Source organism: Salmo salar, unplaced genomic scaffold (genome assembly GCF_905237065.1).
Source record: "Salmo salar unplaced genomic scaffold, Ssal_v3.1, whole genome shotgun sequence".
Taxonomy (NCBI): domain Eukaryota; kingdom Metazoa; phylum Chordata; class Actinopteri; order Salmoniformes; family Salmonidae; genus Salmo; species Salmo salar.
In genome coordinates this window covers 98093-115553 of record NW_025548366.1, presented here as the reverse complement: position 1 = coordinate 115553, position 17461 = coordinate 98093, and the positions used below count along the sequence as shown (strand labels likewise).

Genomic DNA, 17461 nt, shown 5'->3' with positions numbered 1-17461 from the left:
ACTGAAACATGCATGAGAGCATCAGCTGTTCCGGAAGACTGTGTGATCACGCTCTCCTTTAAACAGGTAAACATTCACAAGGCCGCAGGGCCAGATGGATTACCAGGACGTGTACAAATGAGCATGCGCTGACCAACTGGCAAGTGTCGTCACTGACATTTTCAAACTCTCCTTGTCTGAGTCTGTTATACCAACATGTTTCAAGCAGACCACCATAGTCCCTGTGCCTAAGAACACTAAGGTTACCTGCCTAAATGACTACCGACCCGTGGCACTCACGTCTGTAGTCATGTAGTACTTTGAAAGGCTGGTCATGGCTGTCATGACTTGCCCTCCTGGATGGAGATCAAAGGTGCTGGCTAACCAAAGTTCTCAAGACCCCTCTCTCCTGGGGGAGTTGGCAAGTTTTATTTATTTATTTGTATTTATTTTGTTTACCCCTTTTTCTCCCGAATTTCGTGTTATCTAATTGGTAGTTACAGTCTCGTCCCATCACTGCAACTCCCGTAAGGACTCGGGAGAGGCAAAGGTCGAGAGCCGTGCATCCTCCGAAACACAACCCAGCCAATCCGCACTGATTCTTGACACAATGCCCTCCAACATTTCTTAGGCCATATTATAACTTCTGACATTTGGTATGCCATTTGTTTGTCAAATATAGTTATTAACAATGCATTCGGAAAGTATTCAGACCCTTTCACTTTTTAAGCAACTTGTTTCATTACAGCCTTATTCTAAAATGTATTAAATAAACATTTTCCCAATCCCATAATTACAAAGTGAAAATATATATTTTTTAATGTTGCCAATGTATAAAAAATGAAAACACAAATCTAATTTACATAAGTATTCAGACCCTTTGCTATGAGACTCGAAATTGAGTTGTTTCCATTGATCATCCTTAATGTTTCTTCAACTTGATTGGAGTCCACCTGTGGTAAATTCAATTGATTGGACATGATTTGGAAAGGCACACACCTGTCTATATAAGGTCCCACAGTACAGTACAGAGAGATCCTTGAGAAAAACCTGCTCCAGAGCGCTCAGGGCCTCAGACTGGGGCGAAGGTTCACCTTCAACAGGACAACGACCCTAAACACAGAACCAAGACAACACAGGAATGGCTTCGGGACAAGTCTCTGAATGTCCTTGAGTGAAGCAGCCAGAGCCCGGACTTGAACCCGATGGAACATCTCTGGAGAGAAAAAAATACTTTAATCAATTTTAGAATAAGGCTGTAACGTAACAAAATTTGGAAAAAGTGAAGGGGTCAGAATACTTTCTAAATGCACTGTACAGTACATGCAGCTTCTCTTCTGTCATAATTTATTGCCCACAAGACTAAATAAAGTAGTTGTCAAGTCCTGACCAGTAAGGGGTTATTTTGTTATTGTTAGTTGGTCAGGATGTGGCAGGGGTGTGTTTGTTTTGTGTTGTTGGGATTTTGGGTAAGTTCTATGTTATGTATTTCTATGTTTGATTTTCTAATTGGACGCAGCTGTATCTCGTTGCCTCTGATTAGAGGCCATATTTAAGTAGGGGTTTTTGTCTGGTGTTTTGTGGGTGGTTGTCTCCGTGTATAGTCGTTGTACCTTACAGGACTGTCATTCGTTTTCTTGTTTTGTTTAGTGTTCACGGTTAAAATAAAATATAAGTATGGACACTTACCACGCTGCGTATTGGTCCGATAATTTCTCCTCTTATGAAGTTTATGACAGAACCACCCACCAAAAGAGGACCAAGCAGCGGAGGAGGGAGCAGCCAAGGAGCTATTTGGAGTTATGGACATGGGAGGAGATCCTGGATGGGACAAGACCATGGCACCAGGCTGGGCAATACAAGCGCCCGAAGGCAGAAATGGAGGCAGCAAAGGCTGAGCGTCGGAGGTACGAGGCACTATATCCTCCATTTCAGGAGGTGAGGAGGCAGTCCCCCCAAAAAATGTTGGCACACGGGGAGTTGGAGTAAGTCAGGCAATAGGCCTGAACCAACTCCTCGTGCTTATTATGGGGAGCGACGGATCAAGCAAGCACCCTGTTATGCAGAAGTACGCACTGTGTCGCCAGTGCGCAGATACAGCCCGGTGCACTTGGTGAAAGCTCCTCACAAGTGCCATGCTATAGCCAGCACCGAGCCAGGACCGGTGATGCAAGTTGCTAGCATCAGACCGCCGGTGAGGGTTCAAAGCCAGCCCCACGCACCAGGCCTCCAGTGCGCCACCAGAGCCCAGCCCTGTGGTGCGTGTTACTAGTCTGGCATCTCCAAAGCCAGTCCCACACACCAGGCCTCCAGTGCGCCACCAGAGCCCAGCCCTGTGGTGCGTGTTACTAGTCTGGCATCTCCAAAGCCAGCCCTACGCATCACGCCTATAGTGCGCATTCCCTGTCCAGAGCTTCCGGCGACAGTCCCCCGTCCAGAGCTTCCGGCGACAGTTTAGAGTCCGGAGCCGATAGAGACGGCCGACAGTCCGGAGCCTGCAGAGACGGCCGACAGTCCGGAGCCTGCAGAGACGGCCGACAGTCCGGAGCCTGCAGAGACGGCCGACAGTCCGGAGCCTGCAGAGACGGCCGACAGTCCGGAGCCTGCAGAGACGGCCGACAGTCCGGAGCCTGCAGAGACGGCCCACAGTCCGGAGCCTGCAGAGACGGCCGACAGTCCGGAGCCTGCAGAGACGGCCGACAGTCCGGAGCCTGCAGAGACGGCCGACAGTCCGGAGCCTGCAGAGACGGCCGACAGTCCGGAGCCTGCAGAGACGGCCGACAGTCCGGAGCCTGCAGAGACGGCCGACAGTCCGGAGCCTGCAGAGACGGCCCACACCCCGGAGCCTGCAGAGACGCACCTCAGCCCGTGGTCTCCAGAGACGCACCTCAGCCCGAGGTCTCCAGAGACGCACCTCAGCCCGAGGTCTCCAGAGACGCACCTCAGCCCGAGGTCTCCAGAGACGCACCTCAGCCCGGCGCAGCCAGAGTCGCCCGCCAGTCCGGCGCAGCCAGAGTCGCCCGCCAGTCCGGCGCAGCCAGAGTTGCCCGCCAGTCCGAGAGTCGCCCGCCAGTCCGGCGCAGCCAGAGTCGCCCGCCAGTCCGGCGCAGCCAAAGTCGCCCGCCAGTCCGGCGCAGCCAGAGTCGCCCTGCAGCCTAGAGCCTACAGAGACGGTCAGCAACCCAGAATCTATTGCGGGGGTGGGCAGGTTAGGTTGGGGACTAGGGCTGGAACCAGAGCCACCTCCGTAGGGGGGAGTATTGGGGAAGGGGGGGTGTTTGCACAAGAACCGTCGGTGATGGTGGCCACCCTCCCTTCCCTCCCTTTAGTTTGGGGTTATTGTTTTTGTAAGTTTTTCTTTCAGCTGCATTCGGAGTCTGCACCTTTGGGGGGGGGGGGGGGTACTGTCACGTCCAGACCAGTAAGGGGTTATTTTGTTATTGTTAGTTGGTCAGGACGTGGCAGGGTGTGTTGGGATTTGGGTTAGTTCTATGATATGTATTTCTATGTTTGATTTTCTAGTATTTCTATTTCTATGTGCTGTTGTTTGGGATTGGTCTCTAATTGGAGGCAGCTGTATCTCGTTGCCTCTGATTAGAGGCCATATTTAAGTAGGGGTTTTCGTCTGATGTTTTGTGGGTGGTTGTCTCCGTGTATAGTCGTTGTACCTTACAGGACTGTCGTTTGTTTTCTTGTTTTGTTTAGTGTTCACGGTTAAAATAAAATATAATATGGACACTTACCACGCTGCGTATTGGTCCGATAATTTCTCCTCTTCAGAAGACGAAGTTTATGACAGTAGTACTCTCCAGAATAATGTCTTACATTGATAGAATGAATGCCTTAGTAATCTAGTTGACAAGGGTAAAGTTGTAGGTTTTGTTTAGGGACCGGGGAGAAAACGCAAAAACTCCAAAACAGTTGAAAGATTGCTACTGTGCTAAATGTCCAAATGTCATCAGGTTGACTGTTTTTTAGGAAATTAAAAGCTGAGAAGACAATGATACACATTTCTGATAAGACTTCAGTTGGTCTTGGGTACATATTTTATGTGGTTGAAATACTGTCTGCTTGCATAACAGTGTCCTAGATAACACATTAAACAGGCACATGAGCTACTATCCGGAATACTGTGCGCATTTTAACATGGTCAGTGATCTGGAAGGAGAGGGAGAAAATATATTCCTCTAACCTCATTCTTTCAATAAAGTTCTTGTTTTGTTGATATTATATTACTTGTTTGTCTTTCCTATTTAAGGCAATGCTATTTGTAATTTGTTTTGGTACAGATTTATTTTCAACATACATACATAGTGTCAAATACTTTTGGCGACTAAAACAGCTGTAACTTGTTCACAGTAAAATGTATTTCTGTTCTGATTTCAGATCTTCAGTCCTTACAAAACAACTGGCACTTTCTAATGAAGGTAGAGAAAAACTATCTTCATTAGAAAGTGCCAGTTGTTTGGTAAAAAGCAGTGATTTTCATATAAAATACACATTTCCACAGGTGGTATTTCTTGACTGATTACAATTTGATTCATGGGATGCTATTGTATGTCATCTCAGCTTTCAAAATATATAATGTTTCATATATGGTTTTACACGAATTAATTAATGCACAGGTCATGATCCAGCAAGAGGTGGAACATTCCGCTCAGACTGGAAAGGGCTAGGGTAGCTACAAGTCAAGTAGGACTTAAAGTAGGCTACCAACCCCTCCCCCACAGACACAAACAAACATTATCAAGAACATCTAGCTTCACCATGTAAGTTAGCTAGTTAGTTCATTCTGTAGAGACTACGATGTCAAGGTGAGTGGGGGTTATATTATGGAATTATTTTAAGATGGTCATACTATGAATCATTTAGCTATTTGATTTTGAATTGTAGGACCCCTTTAGATATAAAATAAATTAAGTATTTGACCAAATATTGAATTTCTCCTTCACCACTATAGCCCAGAGAAATGCATTGAATAACATATTCATAAATGGCAAAAAAGACAGTAAAAAAAACTTAGAAGAAACAAGGTTTTATATATCTATATATTTGTTTTACACATTTAACCCCTTTTCTTGGGTTGGGACAAAACTACCTTCATACTTCCATAAAAATGTTTTAACCATCATAGTCGGGAGAAACTCCCCTTTCCACAGTGGAGTCACATTAGTTTCTGGGTCAAACCGTTAGGGATGTCTCATGGTCTGACAAACGGCGCTCTAACTCTGCCACCCTTCAGCGCAGAAGTGGAAGTGCAACACTAACAGATGCAGTGGATTAAACTTGTTGGGGATTTTTTTTAAATGTAATTTAGATTGATGCACCGCTGTATCAATTGACTCTAGGGGGTTTTAACTAGCAAGCTAGACCTCTGTTTTATAAAAGCCAAAGAAAGGTAAACTATTTTTTATGAATTATGTATTTAAATGGCTAGACAAATAGACGGCTAATGGTGCCATGTAGCCAGGCTAATGTTGCTAACTAGCTAACTAGCTAGATAACAGTTATTGTGTACATTTTAAAACATGTCCAAGACAGTTCACAATATTATACATTTAAACAAATTTAGCCAATTAATTAATTACTAGATTTAGCTAACATTAGTTAGTTAATGCCCCGATTTGTCAGTCTTGTTCAGATCGTCATGGCACTGATGAGTGTCATGCTGTCACGTCCTGACCCTAGTAAGATGTCATTTTCTATAGTAGAGTAGGTCAGGGCGTGACAGCGGGTGTTTTGTGTTTTGTTCTATGTTTTCTATTTCTATGTTTAGTTCTAGTTTTCAATTTCTATTTCACAAAAGGACCAAGCAGCGTGGAAAGGAATGGACCTGGGAAGAAATTCTGGACGGCAAGGGATCCTGGACGTGGGAGGAGATCCAAGCTGGATGGGATCGCCTCTCATGGGAACAGGTGGAGGCAGCGAGAGCAGAGCGGTGATGAGAAGAGGCACTATACTGACCACGAGGCAAGTGCGAGAGGCAGTCCCAAAACATTTTTTTTTGGGGGGGGGGCGCACGGGGAGATTGGCGGCTTCAGGTTGGAGACCTGAGCCAACTCCCCATGCTTACCGTGGGGAGCGGGTGACAAGGCAAGCACCGAGCTATGCGGTGATGCGCACTGTATCGCCAGTGCGCATTCACAGGCCGGTGCGATCTGTGCCCGCGCCCTGCATTTGTTGAGCTAGATTTAGCATCCAGCCAGAACGGGTGGTGCGAGCTCTACGCTCGAGATCTCCAGTGCGCCTCCACGGCCCAGTATGTCCTGTGCCTGCTCCTCGCACTTGCCCTGAGGTGCGTGTTACTAGTCTGGCGCCTCCTATGCCAGCCCCACGCATCAGGCCTCCAGTGCGCCTGCACAGTCCGGGGTGTCCCGTTCCTGCTCCTCGCACTTGCCCTGAGGTGCGTGTTACTAGTCTGGCGCCTCCTATGCCAGCCCCACGCATCAGGCCTCCAGTGCGCCTGCCCAGTCCGGGGTGTCCTGTTCCTGCTCCCCACACTCGCCCTGAGGTGCGTATTACTAGTCTGGCGCCCCCTATGCCAGCCCCACGCATCAGGCCTCCAGTGCGCATTCCCAGTCCAGAGCTTCCGGCGACAGTTCCCAGTCCAGAGCTTCCGGCGACAGTTCCCAGTCCGGAACCTACTGAGACGGCCTACAGTCCGGAACCTACTGTGATGGCCTACATTCCGGAACCTACTGAGATGGCCTACAGTCCAGAACCTACTGTGACGGCCTACAGTCTGGAACCTACTGAGACGGCCTACAGTCCGGAACCTACTGAGACGCCCCCCAGTCCGGAGCCTCCATCAACGCCCCCCAGTCCGGAGCATCCAGCGACGCTCCCTAGTACATAACCTCCAGCGACGGCCTGCAGCCCAGAACCTCCAGCGGCGGCCTGCAGCCCAGAACCTCCAGTGGCGGCCTGCAGCCCAGAACCTACAGTCCGGTGACACTAAAGCAGAGGGATCAGCGGATGGAGCGGGGGTCACGCCCCGAACCGGAGCCGCCTCTTCTGCTGGAGGTTATGTGGACTGCATTTGAGCCGCCATAGACAATTGTCACCCTCCCTACCCTCCCTTTTGTTTTGTGGTTTCTTTTGTTGTTTTAGTTGCATTCGGAGTCTGCACCTTTGGGGGGGGTACTGTCACGTCCTGACCCTAGTAAGATGTCATTTTCTATAGTGGAGTACGTCAGGGCATGACAGGGGGTGTTTTGTGTTATGTTTTCTATTTCTATGTTTAGTTCTAGTTTTCTATTTCTATGTTGGGGTTTCTTGGGTTTATCTCCAATTGGAGGCAGCTGGTCCTCATTGCCTCTAATTGGAGATCATATTTAAGTAGGGGTTTTTCTTCCTGGGTTTTGTGGGTTATTATATTTTGAGTAGTGTTTGTTTCTCTCTGCGTCACGGTTTGTTGTTTTGTAATTTCAGTTATTTATGTATTGCAAAGTTTCACGGATTTAAGAAAATGTGGAACTACACACACGCTGCATTTTGGTCCGCTCCTTCCGACGACCGTGACACATGCAGGTTAAGAAAGGCATTTGTAGTTCTGTGTGATAGCCACATTAGCAGCTAACTACCGTTTGAATTTTTTTTTGTGGGGGGGTAAATACAGGCAAATATATTGATATAAGTCACCTTGTCCAAGAGAGATTTACACGGTTATCAAAATGTCACGCCAGAGTAAGCCTACACAAAACACAGCCCTTATTTGAAGTGTTTCTAAAATCCCCTTTGGGAAAAATGAATGGTGAAAAACTATTGGAACCATTTCCGTGTTTGACCGCTAGATTTTATGGGTATTATGACTCATACTGTGGTACTTTGTTTAGACCTAATTCCTGTCGTAGTGTGGAAATGCTTGTGTAGTTCCACCCTCAGAACACAAATCTATGGCTCCTTATGTGCCCAGCCCGCCACAAGGAGTCGATATAGCGCAAAGGACATCCCGGTCAGCCAAACCCTTCCCTAACCCGGACAACGATGGGCCAATTGTGCGCCGCCTCTCCCGGTCCCAGATTCTTGTTGATAGTCAACTTTCAGTGGACACCCCCATAACCGTAACAAAATGGGGGCTCGTCCGGGATTTTGTTTCCCATGAGCTCTAATCAACTACTCTGAAGCTCTACTGTGCCCAGATATTTGAGTGTTTAAAATACAATTTTGTGGTAGAGTTTATCTTACAGACAATCACTCAGAGGGGTTATAAGATTGGTGAAATAATTTTGAAAGTTGCATAAACACACAGGCTAATAAAATAAAATATGGACATTAACTTGGAAGCTTTTGTGGAAAATCCTAATATGGAGATATAGGCTATCCCGTACCCTCAACGGAGTTTGATCTTGGTCGGAACAGCCGGCTTATCCCACCTGTCAACAAAAAGGAGGTGGACTTACAGTACCAGTCAAAAGTTTGGACATACCAACTCATTCAAGGGTTTTTCTTTATTTTTACTGTTTTCTACATTGTAGAATAACAGTGAAGACATCAAAACTATGAAGTAACACATATGGAATCATGTAGTAACTAAAAAAGTGTTATATTTTATATTTGAGATTCTTCAAAGTTGCCACCCTTTGTCTGGAATGTATTTCAATTAACAGCTGTGCCGTGCCTTTCCTTCTTATTGCATTTAAGCCAATCAGGTGTGTTGTGACAAGGTAGGGGTTGTATACAGAAGACAACCCTATTTGGTAAAATACCAAGTCCATATTATGGCAAGAACAGCTCAAATAAGCAAAGAGAAACGACGGTAATCATTACTTCAAGACATGAAGGTCAGTCAATACGGAACATTTCAAGAACTTTGAAAGTTTCTTCAAGTGCAGTCGCAAAAACAATCAAGCGCTATGATGAAACTGGCTCTCATGAGGACTGCAAGGAAAGGAAGAACCAGAGTTACCTCTGCTGTAGAGGATAAGTTCATTAGAGTTACCAGCCTCAGAAATTGCAGCCCAAATAAATGCTTCACAGAGTTCAAGTAACAGACACATCTCAACATCAACTGTTCGGAGGAGACTGCGTGAATCAGGCCTTCATGGTCGAATTGCTGCAAAGAAACCACTACTAAAGGACACCAATAATAAGAAGAGACTTGTTTGGAAACATGAGCAATGGACATTAGACCGGAGGAAATCTGTCCTTTGGTCCAAATATGAGATTTTTGGTTCCAACCGCCGTGTCTTTGTGAGACGCAGAGTAGGTGGACGGATGATCCCCGCATGTGTGGTTCCCACTGTGAAGCATGGAGGAGGAGGTGGGATGGAGGGGGTACTTTGCTGGTGACACTGTCTGTGATTTATTTAGAATTCAAGGCACCCTTAACAAGCATGGCTACCACAGCATTCTGCAGCAATACGCCATCCCATCTGGTTTGCACTTAGTTGGACTATCATTTGTTTTTCAACAGGACAATGACCCAACACACCTACAGACTGTGTAAGGGCTATTTGACCAAGAAGGCTATTTGACCTGGCCTCCACAATACCCAACCTCAAGCCAATTAAGATGGTTTTAGATGAGTTGGACCGCAGAGTGAAGGGAAAGCTGCCAAGAAGTGCTCAGCATATGTGGCAACTCCTTCAAGACTGTTGGAAAAGCATTCCAGGTGAAGCTGGTTGAGAGAATGCCAAGAGTGTTCAAAGCTGAATGAGTAGGTGTGTCCAAACTTATATATATATATATATATATATATATATATATATATATATATATATATATATTATCACTAAAATTCAATAGCTCCTTGACCATGTGACCTAAACTCCTCAAACCAACTTTGGAAAGTTCAAAGGGTTGTATGTCCCTACCCTGTGGAGTTCTCAAAAATTATTACATTTCTTTGACCTTCATTTATTAGTTTTCAATTTTTGACTTATAATTTCAATAGCTCCTTGGTCACATGACCTAGGCTCCTTTTTCCTGCGCTCAGGAAAAAAACCTGGCTGTGTCATGCCAATATGTTGAAACCATACTTCTCTCGCTACGAGAAGTCCGGAAACTGGTAGTGATCTCCTGCCTGTGTCTCTCATGGTTGACTATTATCTTCATTGAGAGCGTGAGGAAACCGTTCAGGAAGGAGACGTGTTCTGTCTCCTAGAGATTAATGTACTTTGGTGCGAAAAGTGCAAATCAATCCCAGAACAACAGCAAAGGACCTTGTGAAGATGCTGGAGGAAACACATACAAAAGTATCTATATCCACAGTAAAACGAGTTCTATATCGACATAACCTGAAAGTCCGCTCAGCAAGGAAGTATCCACTGCTCCAAAACCGCCATAAAAAAGCCTGACTACGGTTTGCAATTGCACATGGGGACAAAGATCATACTTTTTGGAGAAATGTCCTCTGGTCTGATGAAACAAAAATAGAACTGTTTGGCCATAATGACCATCATTATGTTTGGAGGAAAAAGGGGGAGGCTTGCAAGCCGAAGAACTTCATCCCAACCGTGAAGGACAGGGGTAGCAGCATCATGCTGTGGGGGTGCTTTGCTGCAGGAGGGACTGGTGCACTTCACAAAATAGATGGCATCATGAGGAAAGAAAATTATGTGGATATATTGACGCAACATCTCAAGACATCAGTCAGGAAGGTAAAGCTTGGTCGCAAATGGGTCTTCCAAATGGACAATGACCCCAAGCATACTTCCAAAGTTGTGGAAAAATAGTTTAAGGACAACAAAGTCAAGGTATTGGAGTGGCCATCACAAAGCCCTGACCTCAATCCTATAGAACATTTGTGGGCAGAACTGAAAAATTGTGTGCGAGCAAGAAGAACAACAAACCTGACTCAGTTACACCAGCTCTGTCAGGAGGAATGGGCCAAAATAACCCAACTTATTGTGGGAAGCTTGTGGAAGGCTACCCGAAACATTTGACCCAAGTTATACAATTTAAAGGCAATGCTACCAAATACTAATTGAGTGTATGTAAACTTCTGACCCACTGGGAATGTGATGAAAGAAATAAAAGCTGAAAGAAATCATTCTTATTATTATTCTGACATTTCACATTCTTAAAATAAAGTGGTGATCCTAACTCACCTAAAACAGGGAGTTTTTACTAGGATTAAATGTCAGGAATTGTGAAAAACTGAGTTTAAATGTATTTGGCTAAGGTGTATGTAAACTTCTGACTTCAACTGTGTGTATATGTATATATATATTGAACCCACTATGCTCAGAGCTGTAGCTTGCAGTATTAGCCCATCCTTACACCCATCCAAACCACCCTGGCTCGTTACGAGCTTACCAGATCAGAGGTAGTCAAACATTTCCTCTTGGACCCCCAGCCATTCCATGGATTTGAACTATTCCAGAACTAGCACACCTGATTCAACTTGTCAACTAATCATCAAGCCCTTGGTTAGGTGAATCTTTGAGATAGTTCAGGTCTACACCAGATAGTGAAATGTCTGGGGGTTTCCAATGAAAGGTTTGAATACCCCTGTACTACATGGTAACAGGCACGCACGTTGCCCCTAGTGGACGTTTGGAAATTTCCATGGAAAAAAAACAGCTTGCCAACACGTTACTTTACTTTTCCAAAAACAGGTTGGTAGCAAGTAATCCACTAGAGTTTGGGCTCAAAGTAGGACATTTTATATTTGCCTTGAGTGATAATTTTGACACGCAAAAACTGACAATGGCGTATGTTCTATACGATTTCAGTCATGTTCATGCGATCAGTCTGACTGTACCCTTAGTGTGCATTAATAAACCGAAACTAGACATGCTCAACACGGCATTAAATATCCCTAATTCTGAACCTGTTGTGCTTTATTCTCAACAGACCTGGAGTTATAGATTCGATATCATAGTGTATTAAAACATGTTAACCTGTGAATTCTACTTTTTATAGAACTTTAAAGAGGAAAAGCCACTGAAACAAGTCAGAGATGAGTCGAAACCAGAGGAGGGATTCTCAGGAAGAAACAGGGAAACATCCCAAGGTATTGTCTCCTGTTAAAGTTCTTCATACCAGCTCCATTCATTGGCCTTACACATCATGTCTGCTAAATGACTAAAATGTAAATATTTACCACGACATACTCCTCTTTCAATAACATATGATCTGGTAACACTGTCATAAATGTTTTATTAATAAGCATTTGTAAACTATTTAAAGGTTATAAGTATAGGCTGGTTTACAGTTGGTTTATCGACACGGATGTAGCCAGTTTTCACTGTAACGGTCGTCGTAGTGAATGGACCAAGGCGCAGCGGGTACGTGAATGCTCATGTTTATTTTACAAAATAGAACACAAAAACAATGAACGGACAACAAACAGTCTTGCAGGCAACACACAGCTATGCAAAGAACAATCTTCCACAATTCCCATGACAAACACATTCCTAATTATAGGACCTTCAATCAGAGGCAACGATAGACAGCTGCCTCCAATTGAAGGCCCCAATCCCAATTACCTAAACACAGATCAAAACACCCAAGAACAGACATAGAAACATAGAAACATAGAACAATGACCAAAACCCCGGAATACATAAATCAAACACCCCTCTACATACACACACCCCGAACCATATAAAAAAAATATCCCCTGCCACATCCTGACCAAACTATAATAACAAATAACCCCTTTACTGGTCAGGACGTGACAGTACCAGCCCCCAAAGGTGCAGACCCCGGATGCACCTAACAACAAAAAATAACTACAAAATAAACCCATAAACTAAAGGGAGGGAAGGGAGAGTGGCTGCCGTCACTGACCCCCCCCCTCCCCAAACCTCCTACAGTGGAGGTGGCTTAGGCTCAGGCCTTAGTCCCCCACCTGACCAGTCCACCCCTACTAAATACCTTGGCCTGAAGTATGTCACTGTAGACCCTGGACTGTACTCTCGGAGCTCCGGACTGTAGGGCGATTCTGAGAGCTCCGGACTGCGGGGCGACTCTGAGAGCTCCGGACTGCGGGGCGACTCTGAGAGCTCCGGATTGCGGGGCGACTCTGAGAGCTCCGGACTGCGGGGCGACTCTGAGAGCTCCGGACTGCGGGGCGACTCTGAGAGCTCCGGACTGCGGGGCGACTCTGAGAGCTCCCGACTGCGGGGTGACTCTGAGAGCTCCGGACTGCGGGGCGACTCTGAGAGCTCCGGACTGCAGGGCGACTCTGAGAGCTCCGGACTGCGGGGCGACTCTGAGAGCTCCGGACTGCAGGGCGACTCTGGGAGCTCAAGACTGCAGGGCGACTCTGGGAGCTCAAGACTGCAGGGCGACTCTGGGAGCTCCGGACTGCAGGGCGACTCTGGGAGCTCCGGACTGCAGGGCGACTCTGGGAGCTCCGGACTGCAGGGCGACTCTGGGAGCTCCGGACTGCAGGGCGACTCTGGGAGCTCCGGACTGCAGGGCGACTCTGGGAGCTCCGGACTGGAGGCGGTCTCACTCGGTTCCGGACTGTAGGCCGTCTCACTCGGTTCCGGACTGTAGGCCGTCTCACTCGGTTCCGGACTGTAGGCCGTCTCACTCGGTTCCGGACTGTAGGCCGTCTCACTCGGTTCCGGACTGTAGGCCGTCTCACTCGGTTCCGGACTGTAGGCCGTCTCTCTTGGTTCCGGACAGTGGGCAGTCTCTCTTGGTTCCGGACAGTGGGCCATCTCTATACGGGGAACTGTCACCGGAAGCTCTGGACGAGGCACTGTTGCCGGAAGTTCTGGACGAGGCACTGTTGCCGGAAGTTCTGGACGAGGCACTGTTGCCGGACACTCTGGACGAGGTACTGTCGTCGGAAGCTCGGGACTGGGCTGACGCACTGGAAGCCTAGTGCGTGGGGCTGGTACTGGAGGTATCAGACTGGAGACACGCACCCCAAGGCTAGTGTGAGGAGCGGGAACAGGACGTACTGGACTGGGCTGACGCACTGGAATCCTGGTGCGTGGTGCTGGTACTGGAGTTATCAGATCGGAGACACGCACCTCAGGGCTAGTGCGAGGAGCGGGAACAGGTGTCACGTCCTGACCAGCAGATGGAGCTGGTGTAGTAGTTTGGGGGTCAGGACGTGGCAGTTTTGTGTGTGTGTCTTGTGACTCCTGATCAGGAACAGCTGGGAATCGTTGTTCCTGATTGGGAGTCATATATGTAGGAGTTGTTTGTCACTGGGATTTGTGGGTAATTGTTTCTGTTTGAGTATTTTCCTAACAGGACTGTTTGCTGTCGTGTTTGTTCATTTTGTAGTGTTCTCTTGTTTATTTTGAATTAAAATTCTAATGATGAACACATCCTCTGCTGCACCTTGGTCCCCTCTTCCAGACAGCCGTTACAGAATTACCCACCAACAAAGGACCAAGCAGCGGAAGAAGGCTGGCGAGGTAAGGGAGACCGGGAGGCACCCCCAATAATTTTTTAGGGGGGGCACAAGGGGAGTTTTGCGGGGCAAGAATGGAGCCCAAGGCCAGCTCCCCGCACTAGCATGGAGGTGCGTGTTCACAATCTGGTACACCCAGTACCAGCACCACGCACCAGGCTTCAAGTGCGTGAACCCAGCCTCGCCAGTCAACAGTCGCCAGAGCTGCCCGCCAGTCAACAGTCGTCAGTGCTGCCCGCCAGTCAACAGTCACCAGAGCTGCCCGCCAATCAACCATCACCAGAGCTGCCCGCCAGTCAACCGTCGTCAGAGCTGCCCGCCAGTCAACAGTCGTCAGAGCTGCCCGCCAGTCAACAGTCGTCAGAGCTGCCCGCCAGTCAACAGTCGTCAGAGCTGCCCGCCAGTCAACAGTCGTCAGAGCTGCCCGCCAGTCAACAGTCGCCAGAGAGGTCAGACTGCGCTGAACTGCCGGAGTGGCCAGACTGCGCTGAACTGCCGGAGTGGCCAGACTGCGCTGAACTGCCGGAGTGGCCAGACTGCCCTGAACTGCCGGAGTGGCCAGACTGCCCTGAACTGCCGGAGTGGCCAGACTGCCCTGAACTGCCGGAGTGGCCAGACTGCCCTGAACTGCCGGAGTGGCCAGACTGCCCTGAACTGCCGGAGTGGCCAGACTGCCCTGAACTGCCGGAGTGGCCAGACTGCCCAGACTGTCCCGAGCTGCCAGACTGCCCAGACTGCCCCGAGCTGCCAGACTACCCAGACTGCCCCGAGCTGCCAGACTGCCCAGACTGCCCCGAGCTGCCAGACTGCCCAGACGGTCCCGAGCTGCCAGACTGTCCCGACTGTCTGGAACGGCCAGAGCCTGAGCCGCCTCCAGGATAGGTGGGTTGGGGAGGGAGGGTGTAGCACAGTGCCGTCGTTGACGGCAGCCACCCTCCCTTCCCTCCCTTATTGTTTAGGGTTACTGTTTATGGGTTTTGTTGGGGATTTTGTTTGTTGGTGTTTTGTTGTTGTGGTTAGGTGCATTCCGGGGTCTGCACCTTGAGGGGGGGGTACTGTCATGTCCTGACCAGCAGATGGAGCTGGTGTAGTAGTTTGGGGGTCAGGACGTGGCAGTTTTGTGTGTGTGTCTTGTGACTCCTGATCAGGAACAGCTGGGAATCGTTGTTCCTGATTGGGAGTCATATATGTAGGAGTTGTTTGTCACTGGGATTTGTGGGTAATTGTTTCTGTTTGAGTATTTTCCTAACAGGACTGTTTGCTGTCGTGTTTGTTCATTTTGTAGTCTTCTCTTGTTTATTTTGAATTAAAATTCTAATGATGAACACATCCTCTGCTGCACCTTGGTCCCCTCTTCCAGACAGCCGTTACAACAGGATACACTGGGCCGTGAAGCATTACTGGCGGTCTGGAGCATACAACCCCTATGGCCTGAGTGCTCACTCGAGCATGGCACTTGCGAGGGGCTGGAATCATTTTCACCGGACTGTTCGTGCGCATAGGCGAGATCGTGCGCACTTCCGCATAGTACGGTGCTCCTCTGATCCTCTGTTCCCCATAATAATCATGGATAGTTGGCTCAGGTCTACTGCCTGCCCTAGCCAAGCTACCCGTGTGCCCCCCCCCAAAAAAATTGGGGGGGCTGCCGCTCCTGCTGCCTTATCGGCGCATATATAGCCTCATACCAGCGCCGCTCTGCCTTGGCTGCCTCTATCTCCTCCGGTGGGCGACGGTATTCCCCAGCCTGGTGCCATGGTCCAGCCCCGTCCAGAATTTCCTCCCATGTTCAAAACTCCCGATAGTCCATCTGCTGCTCCTTTCTCCGCTGCTTGGTCCATTGTTGGTGGGAGATTCTGTAACGGTCGTCGTAGTGAATGGACCAAGGCGCAGCGGGTACGTGAATGCTCATGTTTATTTAAAAAAATAAAACACGAAAACAATGAACGGACGACAGACAGTCTTGCAGGCAACACACAGCTATGCAAAGAACAATCTCCCACTATTCCCATGACAAACACATTCCTAATTATAGGACCTTCAATCAGAGGCAACGATAGACAGCTGCCTCCAATTGAAGGCCCCAATCCCAATTACCTAAACACAGATCTAAACACCCTAGAACAGACATAGAAATATACAAACATAGAACAATGACCAAAACCCCGGAATACATAAATCAAACACCCCTCTACATACACACACACACCCCAAACCATATAAAACAAATACCCCCTGCCACGTCCTGACCAAACTATAATAACAAATAACCCCTTTACTGGTCAGGACGTGACATTCACAGTGACATAATGAACATTATATTGTCATATGACATTAAACTTGTCCTTGCCGTTATGAAAAAGTATAAAACACAAAAACTGCTGTATTTAAAACAATTATTTTACACTGAAGAAAAATATAAATGCAACATGTATAGTGTGCTGCGGACAATAAAAGGCCACTCGAAAATGTACAGTTGTGTCAAACAACATAATCCCACAGATGTCTCAAGTTTTGAGGGAGCGTGCAATTGGCATGCTGACTGCAGCAATGTCCACCAGAGCTGTTGCCAGAGAATTTAATGTTCATTTCTCTACCATAACACGCCTCCGACATTGTTTCAGAGAATTTGGCAGTCCATCCAACCGGCCTCACAACCACAGACCACGTGTGGTTTTGCACAACCAAATCATTTCTTTCATAAACCATCTCAGGGAAGCTCATCCGTGTGCGCATCATCCTCACCAGGGTCTTGACCTGACTGCAGTTTGCTGTCGTAATCGACTTCAGTGGGCAAATGCTCACCTTCAATGGCCACAGGCATGCTGGAGAAGTGTGCTCTTCACAGATGAATCCCGGTTTCAACTGTGCTGGGCAGATGGCATACAGCGTGTAGGTTTTGTGTGGGAGAACGGCTTGCTGATGTCAACGTCGTGAACAAAATCTGCATGGTGGGGTTTTGGTATGGGCAGGCATAAGCTATGGACAACAAACACCACTGTATTTTATCAATGGCATTTTGAATGCACAGAGATACACTGATGAGATTCTGAGGCCCATTGTCGTGCCATTCATCCGCCACCATCAACCCATGTTTCATCATGAAAATGCATGGCCCATGTCACAAGGATCTGAACACAATTCCTGGAAAGTGAAAAT

At 47.6% G+C, this 17461-nt stretch overlaps 1 long non-coding RNA gene across 2 annotated transcripts in view; it reads left to right on the top strand.

Moving 5' to 3' along the window:
* The window catches only part of LOC106602118 (fibronectin), a 41283-nt gene that overhangs the window by 5290 nt on the left and 18532 nt on the right, over positions 1-17461 (top strand). For both annotated transcript variants that reach the window (XR_006763524.1, XR_006763528.1), the window contains one exon: positions 11848-11938. This is a non-coding gene — a long non-coding RNA (fibronectin). The remainder of the gene's footprint in view (positions 1-11847; positions 11939-17461) is intronic.